The following is a 12,152-nucleotide window of genomic DNA, read 5'->3' on the forward strand; positions in this document are numbered from 1 at the left end:
AAATCTGTAAATTTCTGAATCCATTTTATAAAATTACTACCTTGATGTCTAGTCAATCTTATCATACTTCAAATTTATATTTTATGCAAATTTGGAGGATTGAGTGTTTGCTGAAAGAATACTCCATTACTGAGGATAGGGTCATAAGAAAAATGGTGCAGCCAATGAAAGCCAAATTTGATAAGTATTGGAACGATTATTCCATAATTCTCTCTCTAGGAGCTATTATTGATCCTCGAATAAAATTTCATGTTTTGGAATATTGTTTGAATAAAGTGGATCCATGTACTGCTAATGAGAAATTGACCACCATCAAGAAAAAGCTGTATTTGTTGTTTGAAGCATATTCAGAAATTTTGTCACATAATGCCTCTTCTAATATTTCTGGTGGTCAAATAAGAATTCCAACTTCTAGAAAAGATGATTCACTTTCATTTGATGTGCCTGATGTAAGTTTTATTTCTGTTGTGCATTATGTTAATATAATTTTTTTATATGTTTCTGTCAATATGTTACTTTCTTAATTGTTTTGTTATTTTTTTAATATTGTAGGAGTAGAGAAATATAATTTTTCAAACTAATGTTTCACAAAGAAAGTCTTCTTTAGATATCTATTTGGAAGAGTCAACTCTTGATATGAACTCTAAAATAGATGTCTTGCAATATTGGAGGTCTCAAGCCCATCGCTTTTCTGATTTAGCTTCCATGGCTTACAGGTGTTGACTAATTTGGTGGATTGGATAAAAAAAATTTTGGAAATTACATTGCTTGCTGCTTTTATAAAATATTTGCATGCCATGTAATCTGTTAAATACTTTCTTTTCACTTTTGTGTGGTTTTTTGGTAGAATTATGATGTTGCTATGTTGGTTTATAATACTCTGTTAACTTATGAGGAATTTCCCTTTAATTAGAAATATTAGAATTAGAAATATGGAATCACTAATTGGATGTGAATGTGGTTCTGTTTTGAGTTAAAAGAACAAATTTAGAGCATAATTGTTACTCAAATCAAATGTATTTAGTTGTTTACTAGAACTTTAATTTTACCTGTGCCAAACAAAAATTTTTTGTCCAAATATATACACCAGTTTTTCTCCATAAAATTGGACTTTTTTAGTTTTTTTTTTCAAAAAAATTTAAACAAAAAATTCCAACAAATAAACGGGCTAGCCCATTTAACCCGTTGAGTAGGCCATAAACGGTTCGGGCTATAAAATTTAGGCCCGTGAACAAAGTGGGCTTAAATGGGCTAGCCCGTATAACCCGTGGGCTAATCAGTCTGGGCTTAAATGGGCTGGGCTGGCCCATTTGATAGCCCTATGCGCTTTGATCGCCTCCTAGGTAGCCCGAATGGCGTTCCGAGCATTCTTCACAGTCTCTTTATTTTTCTTCTTCAGCTCGGCGGCATTTGCCGACGAAACGGCATCGTCACGCTCTTTTTCCAACTCCTTCACCCAACCTTGAGCAACGTTGAGCTGACCCTCTAGAGTAAGCTCTCACTCAGTAAGCCGGGCAACCGTCACGTCAGAAGTCTTTACTTTCTCTTCAGAAGTAGCCAGCTGCGCCTGCAGTGACTTCACTTCCAGTTTTAACTTCTCCTCGGAATTGACAACCGATTGAAGCTTACCCTCCAGAGTCCGAGCCCCAGCCAAGACGGGTTCCGCTTTCCTTGCTATAGCGACAGCACAAAGCAAGGTGCGATACACTCGCTTGGCTTGGGAGGCCAGATCCCCACCAAGAAAGAAGTCCTCCGTGGCGGGCGGCAGTTGTGAATTGATAAAGGTCCTGGCATCGAAGTTCTTCTCCATCACGGTGAGAACTCCCTCAGGACTCGAGGTCGATTTCCTTTTCCTCGGATTATCGACGATGGTAACCTCGGGCACCACCTCCTCTTCCCCAACCTTTGGTCGGGGGGTCGGACCAGTGCTTGTATTGATCACCTCCCCTTGAGGAGGTTGGGACTGTCAAGGGAATGCGGTGCCTCGTTGGCACCGTTGGCAGAGCTATCGTCGCTGTTCCCTGGAAGGAACATCGAAAACAAGGTATCAAGTCCAACTTGTTTGCCATAAGAACTTGTTAAACAAGGAAACACATAAGAACTCGTTAATTAAGATATTGAATAAATAAATAAGTCGAGCATTAGAAATCAAGAAACTACGACCAGCCAACTACTCACCTATGTAACCCATACCCATCTCACAGTCACCCATAAGAAGGTGAGGGTTAACGTTATTTTTGCCAAAAATAGCCAACAGCACGTCGGCAACCTTTTTATTCTGTTGGGTCGTGCCTTTGTAAGTCACTTTTGTGAACGCATTGGCCTCAGCCCCAAAGCTCCAGTAGGTTGGGAAGCGGCGTTCTCCCTCCAAAGTTAACCAGAAGGGATGCAGACCTTCGGCAAGCCGCACTTTAAAGTACTTTTTTTGAACCATGAAAAGAGTCTTCGAACAACTCAAAGATCCATCTACCTTGAGCCGCCCAGAAAGACATGCACCCTTTCTTAGCTTTCCCTTCCTTGGAGGGTTTGTCAAGACAAAAAACCACAAGAAAACCTCCACCGAAACCAGCAGTTTGAGATATTCGCAGACCATCTCAAAGCATTGGATGGAGTCCCAACTGTTCGGGTGCAGTTGAGACGGCGCCACGTCACATCGATTCAGTAGCACCATTTGGAAGGGGGAGAATGGGATGCAAACCCCCAGGCAGGTAAACATCGCCTTGTACACTCAAATCCAATCAGCAACCCGAGGGGTGTTTAGGTTAAGGTGACATATTCGTTCTCGGTCCATGGGAACGAACGCGTCGTAGCGATCCTTCTCGAGACCTCCCCCGTACAGCTGGTCATTTTGACGGAACTCCGTGAGCTCCTCCAGAGTTATTTGTGAAGGGGTATCCTTCACATCTGATGTCACCCAGGCGTACCAGTCTACAGGAGTCCTCACAATGGGAAGTTGTGTCATATCTATAGTGGGGGCACCACTTAGTTAATGAGTTTGGTAGGTTGGAAAATCGAGAAATTCGGAACTAGCACTACGTGTCACAGTAAGCCTATCTACAGTTAAGCAAAGGATAAAAAACCAAAAACTAGAAATCTAGTGGTAACCCTCCTAAAAAAGCCGAACTAAATAGCAGTGTAATCCAAGTGAAAGAGCATATACAACCTATGAACTACAAAGATGAAGCAGTAGCAACAGTGACAACAGCATCATTCATCCATTTAGGATAAAGAAAGAGATGCTTACCAGGAAGATTGTTGCCAAGGAATATTGGAAAAATTCTAAGGGACGCAGTTGAATTGGAAGCTGACCAAGGCAATGAAATCCAGAGAGCTTGATAGGAAAAATGAGAAGGAGTAGCGTAGGAGTGATTCAGAAATGGGAAGATGGAATGCAAAAGTATGAGAAAAAAACTGACGAATAACTGCCACAACTCGGAAGCGCGAAAGTCAGAGTTAAAACAGACTTTTTCCCCTAACTTTTCAAATCAGTCATAATGGTATTAAATGTCAGGCGCGAGGAAAGAGGCGACGATTGATGTTCCCTTGAAATGGACAAAGCACACTCGCGCGTAGGGGGCATGCCCCTATCACGAGCGGCCGACTCCACGGGAACATAACCAGAGAAAAAGTGAAGGAAACGCGCCAACAACAACGTTCACGGCCATAGCTGGCGTGTTAGGGGCAGTGTTCCGGCCCAGCCCAGTTGGCCCACTACTCGAACCCGACGTACCGGCTAACCTGACGGGACAACACGACCAGAACTGGGAGGCGACCCAAATGCCACCTCCCCTCTCGCAAGGTACCTGATAGCTGGGGAGGAAGCTTCCTCAAAGGTGGGCCTGCTCTTGTGGGACCCGCCCTAGTGTAGACTATATAAGGGGAGGGCACTACCCCTCTCCATAGGTACGTCACCTAACCTTTACCCTAACTGCCGCCTTTGTACAGACACTGACTAAAGCGTCGGAGTCCCTTTGCAAGTGGCATCCCCCCTCTTCACTCCACGTCGTCAATCTGGGAGGATCTTGAGCTTCGACCTTCTCCTCTACACCCTGGTCCTGGAGATCCAGACGCACGAAGGTGATCAGAACCTAATTTCTCCATCATCCCTGGGCATTTAGCACATCCGGCCCATTCGATACCTGAGCAACCGAACAATACCCGAATGTAAAAAAGATAATTAGCGAGAGATTCATGAAAATGTTAGTTCTTTGCAAATTGAGTTTTGTAGCTAAAAGAAGAACAAGACCAAATTTCTTCCTAATTTAATTGTCATAATTACTTAGTGAGTAACATTTTTTAGCAAATCGGTCACTTAAAAATTCAATTGAATAAAAGTATAGTAACGACAGATATTGTAATCACTGTTCCGTCACAAGTGTTTGACATAAAATTAGTGAGAAGTTTGTTCCTAATTCATTCTTAGCCAAAATTTAACCTTATTTTGTGACCAATCATTTACTCACTAATAATTTGTTGCTAAATTAATTTAGTGTGAAAAAATATATTAGCAAAGAACAATGTTCTTAGCTAATTTATCATAAAGATTTGAAATGTTCTTTGCGATGAATAATTTTCTAGTTAATTTATCACAAAAATTTTATTCTTAACAGCAACTAATTTTTTTTTTATCGCATAATATCGTAAAAATTGAAGTTAGATTAGTGACGATTTGTCGCAATAAATAATCATTCAACTAGAAAAATGTTTCTTATTAAATAATTGCTAAAGTGAAAATTCGAATATTAAATGACTAAGACCTCGCTAGCGAAAAATTTGTGACCCTTAACATTGACAAACAAAGTAAGTAACTACTATACTAATGAGTTTGATACTTTGATTTGTAATTTTTTTGGTTTTGGTAAATGAGATCTAATGGTGGATATCATGGTTGTCTGCTAGCTTATGATATTGTCTACCATCCACAGAATATGGTTAGGGATTATTATCACCAAATTCAATTATTGGTTCCTCCTCCTACTCTCATTCTCATACAGTTAGGCACTTTCCTCATGCCACCTATTTTGAGCCTTCTGTTTTTCCATCCAATAAATTTTAAATCAATCGAGTAACCTAATGTTTTTTCCATCCAATAAACATGTTTATTTTAAAATTAGCTGGGTAGACGTAAAAAATCAATCTTATAAATGCATAAAAATGGCAATGTTTTTATAAAATTTTCTAAGTTGTTAATTTCGATCCTACAATATTATGTGTTTCAAGAACATATATTAAGAATACTATTCTTAATAAAATTTTTAAGAGTAAAGTATCGTTTTTGTCCTTAATATTTGGGGTAAATTCTATTTGTGTCCCTAACGTTTAAATTGTCCTATTTGTATCCCTAACGTTTGTAAAAGTGATTTAATGTTATCCTGCCGTCAATTACACATCATGAACGCTTTAGTTTGAGTTTTAAAAATCTCTTTTTCAAGTTAGAATACAAATGTCTATGATAGAATCGATGATCCACTCCGAAAAATAGTTCATCAAAAGTTGAAACTAATTCCTAAAACCTTTACATAATTCACTTTTCTAGGGACATAATTGAATTTAAGCACAAATAGTGGGTATAATATTAAAATCGAACACATCCAAATGAGACCTAATTGAGAATGAATACATCCAAGTAAAAATAATTGAAAAATATAATCTGATTTGTTAGTATAATTAATAGTAGAATACATTGAATCACTTTTATAAATGTTAGGGATACAAATAGGACGATTTAAACGTTAGGGACACAAATAGGACTTACCCCAAACGTTGGGGACAAAAACGATACTTTACTATTTTTATTTTAATAAATATATAACAAATATATTGATGAAAACTTAAATTTTATATATTTATTATAAAAACTTTTTAAATTGATAATATTAACATGTGCATATGTACCTAATAATAATAATATATTTTTTTGGTACTATAATAATAGTAATCTTATCTCTTGTGTTTAAGTAATTTTGTTTAAACATGCAAGAAAAGTTGGAAGTAATTAATTGAGGTTGTGCATGGGTGTCTGGTCACGTGTGTAAATAGTAAAAGTTTGGTTCACTTGATAAAAAATAAAAAATGCAAGGTGGTTCAAATATTTGTCATGGACCTCACAAACAAACAAAAGACTCATCAATTTTTCAGTGTTTGGGTTCCCTTTTGTACAAAACCTCATGGCCCCATAGCACCAACAATTCCACTTGGTGCACTTTTTGCTGCTCTTTACCAAAACACCATTCCCCACTCAAAACTATAATGGGTCCCTTCAATTTAGAGTGTGATGTGTGATAGTCTATATATTATTCTAATATGGTATTTTTAAACTCGTATTTTTCTTTGATTATTATTTTAAGCTTAGTATTTTGATGATTTTAGCTAATATATGTCCTTTATTTAAAACAGATTTATTTTATATTTATTAAAATAAAAAATTTTAAATTTATACCAATATTAATGTTAACAATTATCTTAAAAATACATATTAATTAAACCCTATTGATAGATTATCAAGTTTGGTTATACCGGCACCTTTGTTTGTACTAACTTGGTGACCTTAATGTTGAATCAATGAAGAAAAAAAATTAGTGAATAAATAAAATGATGGGTCCGAAGGGTGTACATCAATTTCTTCTCAATCTATTTCCAAGAAAAGGATGAGGGTCATGTGTGTCAAATAATTCAAAAATCATGTAGCCTCATTAGAGAATGGTTGTTTTCCACTGGGGCCCAATCAATTTCTCATCAAGTTTTTTTTGGACCCCACATCCCTCTTCTCCAACACTTGTTGCTTCCAATTACCATAACATGTCATGCATGCATTGTTTTTGTTTCGGCCATGTGGATATTTAGTATCAATCTAATCCGTTTCTTTCCATAAACTAAATCGAAATCCAGATATTTAATTTAATCGACATCAGCTTAATTGTCATTTGTTTGTACTCCCAACAACTTGCATCAATGCCATTACAACTCAAATCATTTAATTAATAACTAACTAAGATTACTTCTTTGTTCCATAAATTCCTATTATGAATTCATCTAATTACTTAATTGTCTTCTACTTTAATAATTGATAAGACCTATTGCAAAACATCGTTGTTCGCTTGTTACAAGTATGCCCCCTAATTATTAAAGCTACCTAATTCTTCAAGTTTTTGGTAAATCTTAATGTATAATAATGTATTATCATGTTTGTTTTGACTTCTGAACAAAATCACATGTATTTGCCTATCAAATGCAATATTGTTTAAGCCAAATAGAACAGAAGAGCTTCTGCTTTAGTATTTTATTATATTTATTTCTATAACTGTGTATCTATATGTATCCAAGATTTAAAATAAAAAACTTATGGTTATTAATCTAGTACTATAATCTCCTGCTATTGAGCTATACATGCATGTTAATTATATATTGTCTTTAATTTTGTTTTGACATGTATCTTATTATCCTAGTCATTTTTATGTACTAATTATATTCACTACCTAATTAGGGAATTGTTGATTTCGGACTAATTAAATAGTAAAGTTTACTTTTCTACTAAAATAAATTATGAACATATTGAGATACAACAGAAAAATCATTTGGTTAGTACAAGAGATAACTTCGATAGTAAAACGGCCACGGAATAATAGAACTTAAGATAATTTCGGAGTACTTAATAATTAAAAAAAAATTTAAGTATATTAATATATTGGTATTTTAATAAATTTTAATTATTGATCTTAATTATATATATTATATATATTTTTTATAATTAAGATTAACAATTAAAAATTATTAAGATATCAGTGTATTAGTATATTTAAAAAAAAATTAATAATTATTTATTACTTATATCATCCCTAAAAAAGAATTAAAAAAAAAAGAAAATACACAGGGTCACAAAATTATTACACACAACTTTTTTCTTTTCAGTGCATTTGTCTAATCCTCCATGAAACATATTTCAGCTACCACAAACTCTCCCATGTTTCTATATGTATGTACATATATAGCTACCTTATTGATTCCTTTTATCTAATGATAGCATATAATGAATGTATGCACTAATAAATGATTGCTAGCTATAAAAACATTGACGCATAAAGGAGGGAAAGAAACCCCCAAGTCCCAAAATAAATTATCAAATTATTTACTTTTCAATATGATAATGAGAAAATATAGAAGTTAACTTTTATGTAGTCAATATTAACTATTTTTTTATAGAGTAAAAATTTTTATTTTTGGATGATTTAAATTTTAAAATTAAAAATTTATGCCTAGAATTTAAGATAAATAAAATATTTTTAAAAAATTGATTAATATTAATTAAAAAGTTAAAAGGAATTTAAAATTTAATATAAAAATTTTAAATTTATAATTTAAAATTTAATATTTAATATTGAATATTTAAAACTAATAAAAAATTAATTAAAAAATTGATTCTCAATTAAATTATTTATTATATTATCTTTTTTCCCTTGAGAATCCGTTGCAATATTGACTTCCATGTAAAGCAAGTATGGTTTTTTTAGCATCTTATTGTATTAATATATACATATTTTCAAATGAACTTTTTTAATCTTTTAATTATTATACGTGATATGTCTCAATAATGATTTAAATCACATATGATAAGGTATATATGCATATGTTAGTTACATATTTACTCCACACAAATTGCATATTCTCTAATAATCGTTTGCCGACATTGACAATGATAATAAGTTAGACCCAAAATGAATAGTGGAAACATGTAAAAATGGATTCCGATACCTTGCTCTTCCTTTGCACAGATAACACTATTACTATCTCGAAAGAGACAACTAAATAACTTGTTTCTCTTTAAATTATTTATTACATATGTGAAATGTTGAATATATATCTTTTGAAGAAAAGAAAAAGCTTATCTTATATAACTATTGCCTCTGATAATTAAAATTTAAGAGAGTAATATAACAAATCAGTTCTTATGAATTTTAAATTGAATTTTTTTATTTTTTACAGTATTTTTCAATTTCATAGATTAAAAATTTATTTATTGCAGATTAGAGTTTTATTTAAAAGTTTGTAGTTGGTCGATGAGTTATTGTATATACAAAACAATGTTTCGAATCGTCTGACGCTTATTTAAAATTTAAATAGACTAGTGAATTAATCAATAGGTCAATCCAAATTAAATTTTAAGTAGGATAATTTAATCTTATTATAATCACCAAATTAATTTATAATCTTTTATTTTTTAGACAAATAAACTCTTATGTCAAAATTTGCTAAATATTTGGACAAATTAATTTTTATCATTGTTTGATAAACATATAACGGTTGTTAATAATTTTTAAAATTTTTAAATTAATCTTTTTATATGATCAAGCAATCTAATTTAAAAATTAATTGATTTAATAATTAAATTTTGTTAAAAATTAAATTCTCTACCTCAAAATTTGTCGAAAACTAATTTAATATATTGTTAAATTTAAAATTTTCTAATGTCAATGTTCTTTAGCTAGAGTTATCCAAATCATGATTAAGGTAACGTTTCTTTCTAATATGTATGTTTTTTCTTTAATTAAGTCCATTTTAATTATAAAAAAATATTAAGTAAAATAATAATCTTTCCACACAGTAGAATACACAGTCTTAGAAATCACAATTATTGGCAGTGCTGCTTATATTGTATTACCTAGGAGAAAGGTGTCCACGTTATTTTTAGTTTTAATATGTGAATTATAATTAAATTAAATTAATATGACGAAATGAGGTGAGGCTTACGAACAATTAAGGCCATGTTTGTTTGTAGGAGTCCGTGAGAAGAGTGCAAACGTGTGTGGAGCATCGTGCAAAGTAGAAAATGATTGCTCATTTGGAAATCAATGCCTTCTTATTTTTGAAGCAAGTGTGATTCTGCTTTCACTGTACATTTATATAATTAACTTTTAATTAAACTCAATCCTCAGCTCAAATAAATCAATCAATAATAATACTTTAAGCTTTCAACATAAATCATATATCATCGGAGGTTATGTCAACGTTTTCTCATGGTTTGCCATCATCAATTATATGTAATATATAGTAAGGCATACGATGATTAAAAAATATTTATAGTTTTTTTATTAAACATTTATGTTTATCTATTTTTAGGAGACCCACATGGTGTCCTCCACACATGTTCAAAATCAATGTTTTCACATATGAAAGCTGTGGGTTTTGGTTACGTTGAAACTAAAGAGCGAAACAAAATTTTCCTCAAAGTTTTCTATCTTTTTAAAAAAATTTCATTAATACTATGAAATTGATTAGTTCAATGGTTTGATTACTAATTTAAGTAACAAAATTATAATTATTATTATCAACAATCACATAAATTTATATTCTTATCATTTTTCTAAATTCCATCTAATTAATTATATAAAAATTATTTATACTTAATACGAAGATAAATATTCAATCTCCAAATTCCTAAGATAACATTAGTAAAATAAAATTAATTGTATTCTTTCTAATAATATAGTATGGGAGTGTGAGCGTGAATATATGTGTATATATAATAAGATTCCCATGCAGAGGCAATAAGTTGGAAAAGGTTAAAAGTGTCTTGTGAAAGGTCAGGTCACCACTTACGTCGGGCCTATTACCGTACCATAAAATTGGACCTACGATTGATCTCAATGTTTTCTTATAGGAAATTATTATTATATAGTTACTAATTGGTTAGTACATACATGAGCCCAAAACACAACCTCCACATTTTGCTCCAAGTGGAATATTATATTAAGATAGATAATAAATGTGCAATAACATTATCACTCACTAGTCACTGTTGTCTCTGCATCCAAAGGCATTACATACACTCACTCTCTCTTCCCCTTTCCTTTCATTAGGACATGACCATGGGCGGCCTTGGGCTATCTTGATTCCACACACACAAATTGTGGTTCTTGTTCATCAAATTATTATACTTGCTGTTCATATTCTTTGTATTTTCTGCCTCCCTCTTCGCAAAAATCTCTCATGACACCTTCAATAGGATCTAAATAATTGTTACAAAATATTTTACATACACCACAAACATGTATTGAGACTACAATAATTTTCTATTTGGTTGACGTGCGTAACAAATCACCACTACATAGCGCGTACTTTCCAAGTTTGCTAAAAATGATTATATAACCGTTTGAAAGAAAATTAGCAAGTACAAAGGTTGCCATAAACATGTCAATCTTCATGTGAGGATCTACCATTTTATACATTACATACATCAAACTCTCTTCATGAACCAGAAAATGACTTCTAATATCTTTCATCTTTTTAGATGACATAATAATATTTTCTTTTAAAATTTAGACTACAGATAGGTATGTCATCAAAATATATTACCGTATCAGAAAAAGAATTAATCAATTGCAGGTCTTAGAAAAAATAATTAGACTATTTCATTTTTTTTCAATTTTTTAAGATTAAAATTATGCTAGCGTTCAAGGATAAATCTAAAAATTTTGATATGCGAGACCGAATTTTATATAAATTGTTAATTTATTTTTTATTATTTATTATATAAAAGTAATCTATACATGATATGTAATTATTGAATTACTCTTTTTTAAAGAGTTTATCAATATATACAGAACAAATATGGAATTTTTTTTCAATAATCTTATTTTTTACACAAGAATTATTTAGTACTCTACAGTACTCTATAAAATTATAAGATATCAATACTTTTATGGTATATTTAGTTAAGAATTTGTTACATCTCTTTATAATTAAGATTCGTTCTTTTAAAAGTTTCAAAAATTTAGAAATAATTTATAGATTATTAATTATTTCAAAGGTGTTAGTATTCAGTCACACAAAAAAAGGTATTAGTATTCTTATAGAATATAAAATACAATTCTCAAAATAAAATTATAGTTAAAATAAGTTATTATGAAAAAATAAGATAAAAATTTTCTTTTAAACAATATAAATTTAAAAGAAAATTAGTATTTTTTTATAAGAAAAAAATGTTTAAAATAGACAATATATATAATTATTAAAATAAAATAATGTAAGTAACTATATTCATAGAAATAAGTATATAAAAATTAATTTAAAAAAATATAAAAATTTGAGTATATAATATAAAATTAATTAAATAAAAATATTAATAAAAAATTAAAACTTAAACCTATCGCACTGAA

The sequence above is a fragment of the Arachis stenosperma genome, chromosome 10, assembly GCF_014773155.1.
Source record: "Arachis stenosperma cultivar V10309 chromosome 10, arast.V10309.gnm1.PFL2, whole genome shotgun sequence".
Classification (NCBI taxonomy): Eukaryota; Viridiplantae; Streptophyta; class Magnoliopsida; order Fabales; family Fabaceae; genus Arachis; species Arachis stenosperma.